General features: G+C 39.3%; 1 protein-coding gene across 3 annotated transcripts in view; it reads right to left on the bottom strand.

Annotated features, from left to right (window-relative positions):
- The window catches only part of ATXN7L3 (ataxin 7 like 3), a 40,318-nt gene extending 31,596 nt beyond the window's left edge, over nucleotides 1–8,722 (bottom strand). For all 3 annotated transcript variants that reach the window (XM_058181772.1, XM_058181769.1, XM_058181770.1), the window contains exon 1: nucleotides 8,426–8,722. The gene's annotated coding sequence lies outside the window, so the exon portion shown is untranslated. The remainder of the gene's footprint in view (nucleotides 1–8,425) is intronic.
- Nucleotides 8,723–13,856: the final 5,134 nt, after the last annotated feature.

Below are 13,856 nucleotides of genomic sequence, written 5' to 3'. Positions count from 1 at the left end.
ACATCATAAGAGTTGGAAGGGACCCTTGGAGGTCTTCTAGTCCAACCCCCTGCCCAGGCAGGAAACCCTACAGCATTTCAGACACATGGCTATCTTCTTATGTATGGATGCATTTTTTTTTTAAGCGTAAATCTGTTTTTTGGAAAATGCATTTAGGTTTTCCACACAAACTGACTCACCCTTATTTGCTGTTTGTATTGTTTCTTTTTCTTTTTTAGCAGCACAATATGTGCCCTGTTTTAGGAACTATTTCAGAGATGAGTTAGAAAGTTATAGGATGTGATAAGTTAGAAGGTTACAGAATGCGAAGAGAGAGTTAAGAGAAAAGTATGAGTAAAGTAAGACAGAAGGTTATTTTGCTAAGAATGTGGTTTGTTTTTGGAAGTTTTTGATAGCATGGATTTGTTAGTGACCAACTTCCACATATGAATAAAAAGGGTGGGAGTTGGGTTTTTATTGATTGATTGTCTTTTTCTCTGTCTTCCACATAGTATGTTACTCAAATAGTACAAACTATTTTTCAATCTTACTTGTCCCCTTCTCTTGATTCTAATCTCACTTCTCTTTTCACAACTTTACAGTCTCTCATTTACAAACGTACACATCCCTATTTTGTTACACATATACGTAGCTATCAACCTTTTCCTGGTTTTCTCCAGGAAGGGAACAATGTAGCAGACGCTGCGGCCTCTGCCTCCTCTCTTTTGACACTTTCTCCTGTCTCTCCTTGGGACAGTCACTCCTATTTTCATCAAAACAAAAAGGCGCTCATGAAACAATTTGGCTTCACGGCTGCTGAGGCATCTGATCATACATCAATGCCCTACTTGCAGCCGCCAAGGTAACTCTCTTCCGATGGGGGTCAACCCCAGAGGAACAGTGGCCTGCCAAATTTGGCAAATGGATGTAACTCAATATCCATCCTTTACCCCTTGGAAATACATATTCAGGTTTCATCATGGCAACCTTGCAAAGGGGTGAAACTGCAAAACAAGTTATTAATCATTGTATTCGGACTTTCGTAACGTTGGGATGTCCAAAAACTCTAAAAACTGACAATGGACCAGCCTATATGAGCTCTGCCTTTGCACAATTTTGCCATCGCTGGTCAATAATCCATAAATTCGGCATTATAGAAAGAGCGAATTTGACTCTTAAACAGGCCTTGGACAGACACTTGGGGTCAAAAGGCATCAGCCCCCCGACACTCCCGGCGTTGCAAAATGTATTAAATGTTTGCTTGTATTCATTGAATTTTCTTAATCTAACCGGATCTCCTGCCTCCACTGCTGCCTCGAGACAGTTTTCCGCTCCTCCCCTCCCCTCTTCTCGTCCTCTGGTATATTATAGGCATCTTCCGGATCCAGCTTGGAAAGGTCCAGCTCAATTGATTACCTGGGGAAAAGGCTACGCTGCAGTTCAATTGCCTGATCGAGTCCTGTGGGTTCCAGCTCGCTGTGTCCACCCCTGTCATCTCAATCAAACGAAAAAGAAAGATGAAAATCCTTCTGATCCTATCACTGATCTCTCTTGCCTCTTCTGTCTCTAATGCCTCTTCCTCTCTTCCTAAATGTACTTTCCTTGAACGTTTAAGTGCTTATATAAGAGTTCCTCATTGTAGAGTACAAACCCCTCTTGGGGGTCATGCGGAACTTGTTTGCAGACAACGCCATCCCTTGCTGCATCCAGCTCAGTGGATATGGCTAAAGAATGGATATCCAATCCATCCCTCTAACAATACTTACATTATATCTTCTCCCTGTTCCACTTCTCTGTTAATTTTTAACATCTCATCTGAAGACTACAGCACTTATGTATGCTCCCTGTTTTTCCCAAAGCAAGAAAGATCTTTTGACATGAAAATTTCTCTTCTCTCTGCTACTCATTTTTCCCCTGGCGTATCTCGCTTCTTGCCCTCTTCCCACATTTCTACCTCTGCAGCTCTCCGTTCGCGGCGCTCCTTATCCGGAGCACAGCAGAACCTGCATCGTCCCGCGAATTATACTTGGACTATTTTGGACTTCCAAGGAAGCGTCCTTCATTCCATCTCTAATCGAACTCTGTGGCCTTGGTTTCCTGCACTCTACTTTGACTTTGCTGAAATGCTGGTCGGCGCCCATGGATTTAAACATAAAACAAAATGTAATCCTTCCCCTCGGGACGTCTGGTCAATTGGTCCAGGCCTGTATATCTGCCCAGGACATCTTTCTGATCTCTCCCACCTAGATGAATGTGGGACCATCTCTGATTGGTACTGTAAGTCCTGGCAATGTGTGTCAACCGGAAAGATTTGGTGGACTGCTCCCTATACTACTGACTATATCAAAGCTATACTAGGCCCTGATAACAATTTGCCTTGGAAATCCTGCTCCAATTGGGCCTGCTGCGGCGTTCGCCTCAATCCTATGACTGTTACTTTTACATCTCATGGAAGGAGTCTTCCGATTACTGAATGGCTTAAAGGGAAAAGATGGGGGGGAAGGTCGAGAGATAATTCCGAATACAGACATCCAGGAAATATATTCATAATTCGTCTTACCATGTCCTTAGAAACATCCCCACCTGTGGGCCCAAACAAACAAGTCAATTCGCCCTTTTTACAGCCCTTGATTAAAAGCAACAATCCATTGGTGTCCCTGGTCTCCTCTGCGCATGATGCCCTTGTGGCAGCCCGTACTTTTCCTAACAATGATAGTAGGTGTTGGCTGTGTCTGTCTTCTCAACCCCCTTTTTATGAGGCCATAGGTTCCGCCCTACCTTTTACCAATAGCACCTCAGATACCGGTTGTAGGTGGTCTAACTCTTCTATAACGGTATCCTCAATTGAAGGTCAAGGTTGTTGCCTTGGGTATGTACCCTCTAACTTTTCTCACTATTGTATCAATGCCTCCTCGGATGCCTATACTTCCTGCACAATATACTTGTCCAAAGAAAGGCTAGGACTTGACACTGGAGGGTGGACTATAATACACACTACTCTATCAACTGCAGATTGAAAGATAGAGAAAAAGAGCGTTCTCAATCCCACACGTGGTATCAGGGAATGTTTAATCTCTCTCCCTGGTTGACCACCCTCCTCTCTGCCCTAGCTGGTCCTCTGATTTTGTTGCTCCTTGCATGTACAATTGGCCCATGTGTCATGGGGAGAGTTCTAGCATTCTTGAAACAACGACTAAACAGTATTGGAGATGATGTCCTCTTGCTAAAGCACACTGTTGAAAATGAATATAAACAACCTCTTTTAGAATTAGCCTCTGAGGCTGATGAAGACTCTGTATCGGGAACCATTCCTTTGGAAAAGTGTACTGACTCCTCGGGGTCTCCCGGAGGGGGGATCCACTGGGGATGTCATAGCTTTAGAAGAATATTACCCATCTTAAAAAATAAAAACAGAGGACATATGGATATATCATTTACCCATCTTAAAAAATAAAAACAGAGGACATATGGATATATCATTGGTTCAGGTTTTCTTAGGCCTCACAGCCGGGAGAACTTGACTTGACTTTTTTCAGTGCTACATGACAGACATGATTAATAGTACCCATAGTTCTGATTTCCCTGAATTAGGTTTCTATTCCGCTGAACCTTCCCTGAGTTAGATGCATAGTTTTGCTCTCCCTGATTTGGGCCCCTAACTTTCCCTGAGTTAGTTTTACATTCCTGAGTTGGGTTTCTATTCAGGTAAAATGCATGATTTCCTGAAAAACACGTGGTATTTTGCTAATACGTATACTCTAAACGCTTGCTGATTGGTGATGTTAAGTTTCTATATGCTAATTCCCTCCTTGCTGTAGTTACCCCTCCCTGCTAAAACTGCATAATAAAAGAGACTGTTGCGATCTAAAGGGGACCCTTTTTAACACTCCTTTTACAACCCCTTTCTTCGTGCTCTCTCATCTTGAAAAACTCCTGGTGTGGTGTCTTTTATTTGGCTTCTTTCGTCCTTGCGAGGACCCACTAAATTGTCTCAGCGAGGGCTGAGACCCGTTCCTGCGGGAACCCAGGACAACATCAACAGGGAACCTTGGACTACAAATAAGTGTTGCAGACCAACAGCAACAATACTGGTCAAATCTGGGGCACGGCGTAATAGGTTGACCTATTCTTTTGTGCAAAAATAGTTGGCCTAAATGAGAACAAAGTAGATCGACCAGTTAGAATGGATAGTTTCCATAAAGTCCAATATTCCATCTCCAGCTTCAACAGTTGTTATCTTCACAATGGAAAGAACGGAGAACCAAAAAAAAAAAAAACATGCCAAAAAGGATAAAAATATCTGCAACACCTCAAACAGGAGAGGGCACAAAGTAAACTAACAAAACAAACCAATCCTATACAAAGATACACCTCATCTCTAGAAACATTAAAATTACATTTACTGATGGTATGGACAGATTGCACAGGTGTAAGATATGCATTCCATACCCTCAAGAGGTAACTGTCAGATTGAGGTGAGGCCACTTGTCAAATACAGGGAACGCCAAGGAAGAAAAAGCAAACATCTAAAAAGAATCTGTTTAAGGGCTCTTCCAAATCAACACCTTCATCCACCATCTTATGCCTTATTCCTCTCCCCAGCACACTTCCATAGAAATCAAGGCCCACAAACAAACAGGTTTCTCTCTCTCTTTTTTAAGATACCAGATTAGATAAAACTAGATTGTAACCTGGATATTTCTGGGATTCAAAAGTTCTGTTCCCCACCCCCACAGGCAATCTACATTTCAATGGTTTTGAAAGGGAGGGATGGGGAAAGACAGAGGCAGAAGCATCTATATTAATCAGCTCTTATCTACTTTTGAAAAGAGAGAATGACCATGAAAAAACCTAGGTTGAGATTGCAGATCAACAATGGATGGGGAGCCCACAAATCAGCTATGCATTTAAAAGAATTGGGGCAAATGTGGTGTGTGTGTGTATGTATATGCATATATATAAGATAAATGGGATTTTAAAAAATCTTAACATTAACATACATGAATGACAGAACCATGGCATCACTGACACTGCTACTCAAAACCTCTCTTTTCTTCTAAGAACCACACTATCCACACTATCTTTTTTAAAAAAATCTGTATTCATATTTTCAGGCAGAGGTTTTACATATGTATAACTCATGGCTTTTTAAACATTGCAATGCCCTTAAATTTTATAGGACATTTAAAATGTGATGCCAACTAATAATGTAGTGTATGATTTACTACATCATTGCAAGGTTGGAACCTTTTAAAAAGGGGTGTTGGTGTTTAAAAATCCCCCATTGGGGGGGGTAGATTGGTACTGAGAAATGAGAAAAATAATCCATATACTGGTACATATGAAAACACCATACAATCTAGATGGGGATGCAGAAATTGCCTCTTACTTAATATAAGGGAATTGTCATCTGCAGTTGATAAGACTAAAAGATGCAAATAAATCAGTCTCTGTCTCTTTCTAACACACACCCTGTATTGTGATGGATTTGCTCAAGAGAAATCTTAATCTTTAATACAGCTAGCTTACAAAGGATGGGTGGGCTTGCAAAGCTTGACAGTAATTTCAAGGTCTCTTTGGCACCCTATTGTTGGGGAAAGTACTCCTTTAACACCAGATGCAGCCTTCATTAGCTTAACAAAGACAAAACAAAAACTGGACATTATGGGATACCCCAGATCTAATGCTTCCCTGCAGCCAGCCATCTGGAATCATCCTCCCTTCATCCTGGACACTGTATCCATGCCTAAACTCAGCTGCCAAATAGGAAGTTGTCCATTTGAAACACTAGAAGACTACTTCTCTCATCACCAAGACTACACAATGGTGGCCAGTTTTACCATCTATTTGGGCCACTTATAAAACTTGAAAATAGGGAAGAATTAATCAAGTTATTATTTAAATTGGCTATTTATTGTACAGCATCTCTCAAAGCCTAGCTTTCACTTCCAACTGCCCCTATCCAGGACCTTGGTATATCACTTTTTAATCTCTCTTATCTGATTCACAGCTCTTCCTCAAAATATGCTTTATCACCATCAACTCTTTCCTTGGTTACTGTGCCACGAAATCTTGCAATAGTTAAACTATCCCGTTTAAATTTGGCATATGTTTTTAAAAAAACCCTGTATCAGTGACTCTATTCAGTTGGTTTCATTTTTTTTCCAAGCCACAGAATCAATTTAGATCAACAGAAGCTGACATGTCCACCAGGTACTTAAATACCGTAGGATTAATTTGGTGCCCGCCATTCTCCTGCATTTCAGTATCATTGATACTCAAATGTACAGTCTTCATACAGGATGCTGCACAAGCGCCCTGCATGGAACAAAACTGAGCCTCCCCAGATAGCTTTATTCTCAGTCCAAGGTGGGATACAAGCCAGAGTTACTCATCGGAGGAAAATGCATTCCTGCTCTACTCTGAGGAAATTTTATCTTTTCAATTATTACACCCCACATTCTAGAAAGAAATAACACTGGAAATAAGGATTGGAGCTAAGTCCTACTTTGAATGACAAAGAGAACAGACAAAGATGAAGTAACTATAGGAAGAACATTTTCAGTGCTCTGGTAGAAGTCTAAAAACAAAACCAGATAATAATGCTGAATAATGCAGAAGAGAAACCCAATAAAAGGAACTGATGCTCTTAAATTTTCTGGATTGCACTTCCTTGACTATATTGGCTGCTGGAATCAAGTTGGGAAACAATTTATTCACAGCTATTATGTGCCTTCCATGCCTTGTCTGAGCTCTAAGCAACTCCTCCCTTAATGCAATTCAGCTTTCCTCCATTATATCTATTAATTCCCAGACATTTCTGAACATCTATCAGTTCTTCCTAATTTTATTAATTCATCTTCTTCAGCTGAATCTTCTACATTCTACCATTTTTTGCCTTTAATAAAGCAAAAAAGAAGAGATAAAAAAGAATACATATACATGAATTTGAGAGTCCCTGTAAGATAAGTTAAAGTACTGGTTTTGAAATGAAGGAGATTCCAGGTGCTAGTTCCTTCCTTAGGCATGGAAAACAGCTGGGTAATTTGGACTAGTCACTTTCAGCTGCAACTTAGGAAGTATAAAAAAGCTTAATTCTTTTTTCCCCCTTGCCAATGACTTTCAAAAAACAATCAAATACATTTATTTATTTTGATTGTCTTATACTTTTCTTCACAAAATGGATTAGGGCTATTAATTGAGATCTCTGTGAATTTAGATATCTTCACTATAATCACAACAATAATACTGCACCAATTACATCCACAATGAGTAAAAAAAAATGAAGATGGTATTTTAATTTTGTTAGGGAGCAAAAGGGAACAATCTACTTAGGGCTGGGATTTCATATTTGTAAATAACATTTTTACATGTTTCAAAAAAGGATAACCATATTTGATTATGGTTGTCTGTATGAGATCCATGATTGTAAGTGAATCACAAATAACATATTTTCCACCCCAATTACTCAAACTAATGCAGCTAAAATACGTAATGCAGCTAAAATACGTTTTTTTATTCCCACTTATCCTGCCTTCGCACACATCCTTGGGGAAATATTTCACTTGGTAAAAGGAGTTGCCAGTCACATTCTGCCCTCATCCAGGCCTAATTGGTTACTCTTCCTCACTAGCTTAGCAACTGCATTATCAAGGATAGAAGGATTGCTCAAATTACCATCTGATTTACCCCAACAGTTGAGCATTTGCTTTGGAAACTTTCAGCTGTTTATTCCCAACATTCCACAGTCTGTGATAAGCAGTCTAATAAGTTCAATAAAGATTGGTATGTTTGCTACATTTATGTCCTATTACTCTTTCAGGAAAACCAGGGCAGGACACATGTTCTTTCTTCTCTCATTTTTTTTGGGGGGACCACAACCTAGAGAAATAGTCTAAACTATGTGTATGAGCCAGGCCCAAGGTTATTTATGAAGCTTTGTAACTAGAGATTTCTCTCCTACACTGGCATCTAACTGGATTCTCATTAAACCTATTTGCCAATAATTTACTCAATCCTATGCAAAAAAGAAAGTTGGTCTATTATATCAGGTCAAAGGTCCGTTTAGCCCAGCTGTGAATAGTCCAGTGTCCCTGAAACATTGCAAACAAGGGTAAATTCAATTGCTCTCCCTATTTTTTTCCTGTATTCAGAAATGCAGTGCTCCTGATCATAAAGGCTTTATTGAACAATGCTGCTTAGTAGCTGCTCCTCCAAAAATTTAATTCTCTTTTAATCAGTTCTCCGAGCAAACAATTATTTTCCTCCCCACGCTTTTTAAATCCCCGGCCGTGATTCTTATTTGCATCCCACATCGGTTTATCCACCCCATTTCTTACTTCACCCCACCCCTGCCTCTTTGCATGCCCCTGACCGCTCCCATAGCAGCCCCTTCCCTTATTTTACCTTCCCCAAATTATTGCCCTCCCCCACCTCATTTACTTACCTACATAAACGGGGCAGGAAAAGGAAGAGAAGTCTTACAACCGACCACCTTCCACTTGATGGCCCGTGGCTGCTCCCCAGGCGGCCTGCCGGGCCCTAGGCGAAGCAGCCATGCCCCCTCCTCACCGAGCCCCAGCTCAGCGCAAGGCCCCTGGCAGGAGGAAGAAAAGACGGACGGATGGATAGGTTAGTCCGGCCTAGCGCATCCACCTCCTTTTCTTTTACAGCGGTTCCAACACTGGCGGTAGCAATAGGAAGGGAGGAGGGGAAACACCTTTTGCAATATACACTCAACCGAACTTGCTGGTAACGGGGCGGGCACTGGAGGAGGGCACAAAAAAGAAGTGAGTAGAAGGGCACCCAATGGAATAGCTCTTAGGGGGAGGGGAAGGAAACGACCAATCGACACGGTTTCTGTCTCTTCTCCTCCTAGTCTCGCTGCCATTCAAGGTTGTTCGCGAGGAGTCGCTGTTTGCTGGTATATTGTTAAATTTAATGTAGAATGTCAGAATTTTCCGGGGCTGTGGGGAAGGGAAGGCTGGGGTTGGGGAAGGGGACAACTCCCTCCCCCCCCCGTGCGCATACACTTAAAACTCAAAAGTGGTCACGCTCGCGTCCTTGTGCTGATGAACTCACTCCTAGTCCTCGCTCCTGAGCCCTAGACCCTAACTTTGAAAAACAAAATGCAAAACATGCCGCTGATTCAGGACGAAAGTGTTGCCTACAGTCCACCACTACGGCCAGTTCTTTCCCAGGTATTCAGGTCTGGAATCCATGTAGTTAAAATAGGTGAAAAATAACGTCCCCTGAGTAACTCCAGCAGCCTCTTTCCGATCCAATGCTACCCAAAATTCTCAGACTTGTGGAATTTTTCTACACTTCTGGAAAGGACCGGGAAGAAAACACACCAAAATAGAATTTCCAGATTTGAACTCTCACTTCTTTTCCCACCATGAAAATTAAGCACTGTTTGTCCTCTCAAAATCTGCTTGCAGAGCTCAGTCTGCACCCCAACATCTAGTGATTCAATTATAGTACAATTTCAGATTTGAAAAATGCAGGTCCCGAGTTAAACTTAGGGGAGTGAGGCTGCACATGATATATGTGATTTCAATAGATCTATCTGATTTCAGGCAACGGAGCTCTTGAAGAATTTTCAGTTAAAAGGAAAAAAGCTTGAGAGACTAGCTTTTAATGTATGCTAAAATAGTTTGGTATATCAAACAATGTACATACATGTGATGCCAATATGTCTGCACTTGTATTATTTCAAGGAGCATGCATATATGTAATCTTTAGTTATGAGCTCATGTTTTATTTTCCTTCCTCTGTTTTATTTCTAATTTCTATTTATTTAGACCAAATGACAGAGTTGAAGAATTCTTGTCCCATTCAAATTAGTTCTATTTCTTACATCTTTCATGCTTAAAAATGTGTTCCTGTATAAAAGGTTTATCTTAAATGAGTATTATATTTACTGTATTTATTCCTTTCTGTCAATTTGTCATCTCTGTCACATGAAAAAAGGAATCTCTAGCTTTCTAGTAGGTTCTTTCTTTCTGACAGTGAGAACAATCAACCAATGGAACAGTTTGCCTTCTGAAGTTGTGGGAGCTTCATCACTTGAGACGTTCAGGAAAAGATTGGACTGCCATTTGTCAGAAATGGTATAGGACAAATATTATAGGAGGTTGGACTAGATGACCTATTAGGTCCCTTCCAACTCTGTTAATCTGTTAAAGATAATGTTCAAAACTGCTTACAAATAATATGTTTATTTGTAAGCATTAATCTGCCCTAGCAACCTCATAAATCCCATTATTTATTTAGTTGCAAGTAACAGTGTTGAATGTTATGAAACACAAAAATACCAACATTATGGTATTATGATAGAAGTGATAAATAAAGGATACAGAATCTATGGCATTCCAAAACTCCAGTCTACATTCACATAAATATGTGCAACACATGTGTTTATTCACATATATACATATTTAAACAAAATATGTATGCATATCTGCAAACTATCTTTGTGCTTGCTTGCTAACATGCAATCGGGAAGCGTACAGAAAGAAAGGGAGTCTGAAATGAGTGGGACCAAGTATTATATACAGAATTCTACTTCAATCCTCGTGATCTGCCTTAATGATTAGATGGTATATAGGGACTTTCTTTGCAATAAAATATTTACTTGAGTTTATGTTATATTGCATGCAGTTATAAATGGAAAATCAGTGCATAATGTGAAAGACGATTATTACTTTTGTGCAGCTAACTTACTGCCTGTCCCTATGGCAGTTTTGTCAATTTATTTAATGTTATTTGCAGAATAAAGGATTAGTCCAGATGTATTGGAAGGACACTTCATTTAAGGATTTAAACCATCCAAAATCACAATCTGTATCCTCAAAACAAACTTACCTCTTCACTAATAATAGGACCTAAGATCTGATCTTATAAAACCCTTTCCTTTCCTGGGTACCCTCTAGATATTTTCTTCTTTCGATTGTGTCTTATTCTTGGAGACTGCATGGACAAGTCCCTGCAGTTTTCTTGGCAAGGTTTTTTGGCTATTGCTTCCCTCCCAGGCTTATAGAAAGTGATTGGGCCAGGGCAACTCAGCTGGATATGCAAATTCTGTTTCTTAGCATTTTCAAGGTAGCTATGCTAAAGGGGGAATTTTGAGTTGAAATCAATTCATCTGATGGACTCCCAGGATTAGGAAAAAGCAGCAGAAACTCCTATCAGATTTCCTAATGAAATGTAATATACTAAACTGTGTAATGCAATAAAGGCATTTGTTTTTACTGAGCTATAAAACCTTTTGTTTTTCTGCCAGATTAATGCATCTACTACTTTTGAAGGGGTAGTATCAAGGTGGAATTTGCAATCAAAGATTACACATTACACCCAGTTAAACTTTTATACATGTTGATATGGTATCTGATTTCAGTTTTACTCTTTAGGGCCTTCCTGCACTGCCAGGGCATCCATCTATACTGAGTTGGCAGAAAACTATGGCTACATAAATTGGTCTCCCCACTGTCAATACATCTCTCCTGTGCTCTAACTGGCCACTAAATACTGGTATATTTACTTAAACATGCAAGGCATGTTTCACAAAATGATTGGTTAAACCTTCTGGTGTTGCTCCCTTCTGCTTTTTGGAATGGCATCTGCCACCTGAAAACCAATGTATAATCAGGACAGTGATGGAGAGATGGTAAGTTTTGACAACGGCTCCATCCTTCTCGCCTTCTTTATGAATGTGACAAAGCAGGCCAATCAACTTGCCAAGTTCACAAACAGGATTGTGGAGGCTCCTGCTTTCAGGAAAATGAACCTTTTTCAAAACCTGGCATCTTCAAAACCCTGCATCCTCCTGCTTTACTACACAATCTTAGGTTTCAAAACACCTCTCCAGTTTTGTTTGCAGGTAACAGAATAATGATATTAATAATAATAATGATCAGGTTTGATACATCTTCAAATTGCTACAGGTTGCTGTTGGCTTAAGAGGAAAACATGAAGGTTGATTTGAGGTTATACATAGAGTGAGGAAGATGGACATGCAAAGTAAAGTTGTTGCCAGGGATTATTTAAATAGTGGTTAGAACTGAGTGGGGAAAAGTTCCTTCATGTTTAAATTACTTTTTAATATGTGGAAATATAACATAATAAACATGTACATTAATATTTTATGTTTAAGTTGGATTTCTGATTGACATCACGGCGCTATTGGATACAAGCGGGCTCTGCGAACCCGTGCCAAATCTCTTCGTTGGAGGGTCCCATAAGGGGTTAAAGTCACCCTGTAGGGGTGACAAAAAGAAGAGGGGTGTCCTGCAGGTTGCGGAGAGTGGTGGGTCTCCTGCTTGACCCAGGGCTAATTTCCTCTCATCCGACGACAAAGAGGAGAGGCAGCCATAATGGCTGCCCTGAAGCTGGGGCAGCCAAAGAAACAAATGTCTTGAGTGGTATAGATGAACAGTGACTGGAACTGGGTGAGATAATTCATTTTTCACCTAAAACCCACCTAAAGAAAATAAATTATGGAAAAGAGATGCTTTGAAAACTTTGTTTAAGCAGCGAACAATTACAGAGAGAAAAATTACCCAAAAGAAAAGATTCTAAGAAGAGAATGGAAAACCTTTAAAAACATAGAAAGATTGGCTTTTTAATTGTTATTGGCAATAAGGCATTTTAAAATGCTGGAATTACTTGTCTGAATTTTGATTATTTGTTTGAATAAATACCAACAGAATCTGTGAAATTTTGTGCAACATTGAAAGTTAAGTTGAACATGCCACCTACTAGTGAATGGAATAGACATTATACTCCTATAATCTTGGGAAAAATACTGATAAGACATAGGAGAAAGTGGAAATGAATAACACCTGGAGGACTGCCGTGCTATCTACTGCTCTATACTTATCTATTTTATGATTACTGGAGCACTCATGGCGAGAACACAGGACATCTAAATATTTCAAATACCAGGAGTTATGATTAAATTTATAGAGTGGATTATAGAGTTTCAGCAGGGGAAAATAAGTGGGTTGCCCAAAGAAATGGTGTCGATGTTTCAAAGCATTTATGATATTATGATAAGGAATCACAGTGATTTAAAAGATCTAATGAATAACATAGAAGGGAAGCTAGAAAGTGTTCAACAAGGGATAATGAACAATGATCAAAAAGCCCAGGAAATAGAGGAGATAATAGAAACATCAGGAGAAAAGATAGAACAGACAAATCAACAAATAAAACAAGAAGATAAGAAGGAGAAGGCAATAAAGATTTATGAAACAGTTCAGGGAAAATACATACTAAAAGACCAAAAAATGGTACTGGATAAACAGAAATATATTCTTGAAAAAAGATAGAGACTTGGGCAGACCCTCTGGAGGCTTGGCAGCAAAAAATAATAGAGATGGAATAAAATAGGAAAGATGTAGATAGAATTTAGACCGAAGGGAAGAGTTTGGGAGGCAAGTGAAAAAACAAATAAGGATTGAAATATTAAAATGGGCAAGAGATGATGGATAGAGGAAATATTTTGTAACACAACACTGGCTTTACTAAGAGTAGAACAAAGGCAGAAACAAGAAATAGGGGGAATATTATACATATTTCTATATAATATACTAAAAGTAATAGCTAGATGTAAAGATTAGATGTTGAAAGATGGTGACACTATGTATGTTTCAATGTAATTGTCATTAGAAGGGCAGACTAAAATACTTGAACAACTAAGGCCTATATTTTAACATAAATATGTATAATAATATTATAATTACATAAGTATGATTTAAGTAACAAATTATTAATACTACCATTACTATTTGTATCCAAATGAATGATACCCAGATGTGTCACTGTTCATGTATTGATATTGATGTATATTTTAAAATAAAATAAATATATTTTAT

The sequence above is a fragment of the Ahaetulla prasina genome, chromosome 4, assembly GCF_028640845.1.
Source record: "Ahaetulla prasina isolate Xishuangbanna chromosome 4, ASM2864084v1, whole genome shotgun sequence".
Lineage (NCBI taxonomy): Eukaryota > Metazoa > Chordata > Lepidosauria > Squamata > Colubridae > Ahaetulla > Ahaetulla prasina.
This window is presented reverse-complemented; position numbering and strand designations above follow the sequence as displayed.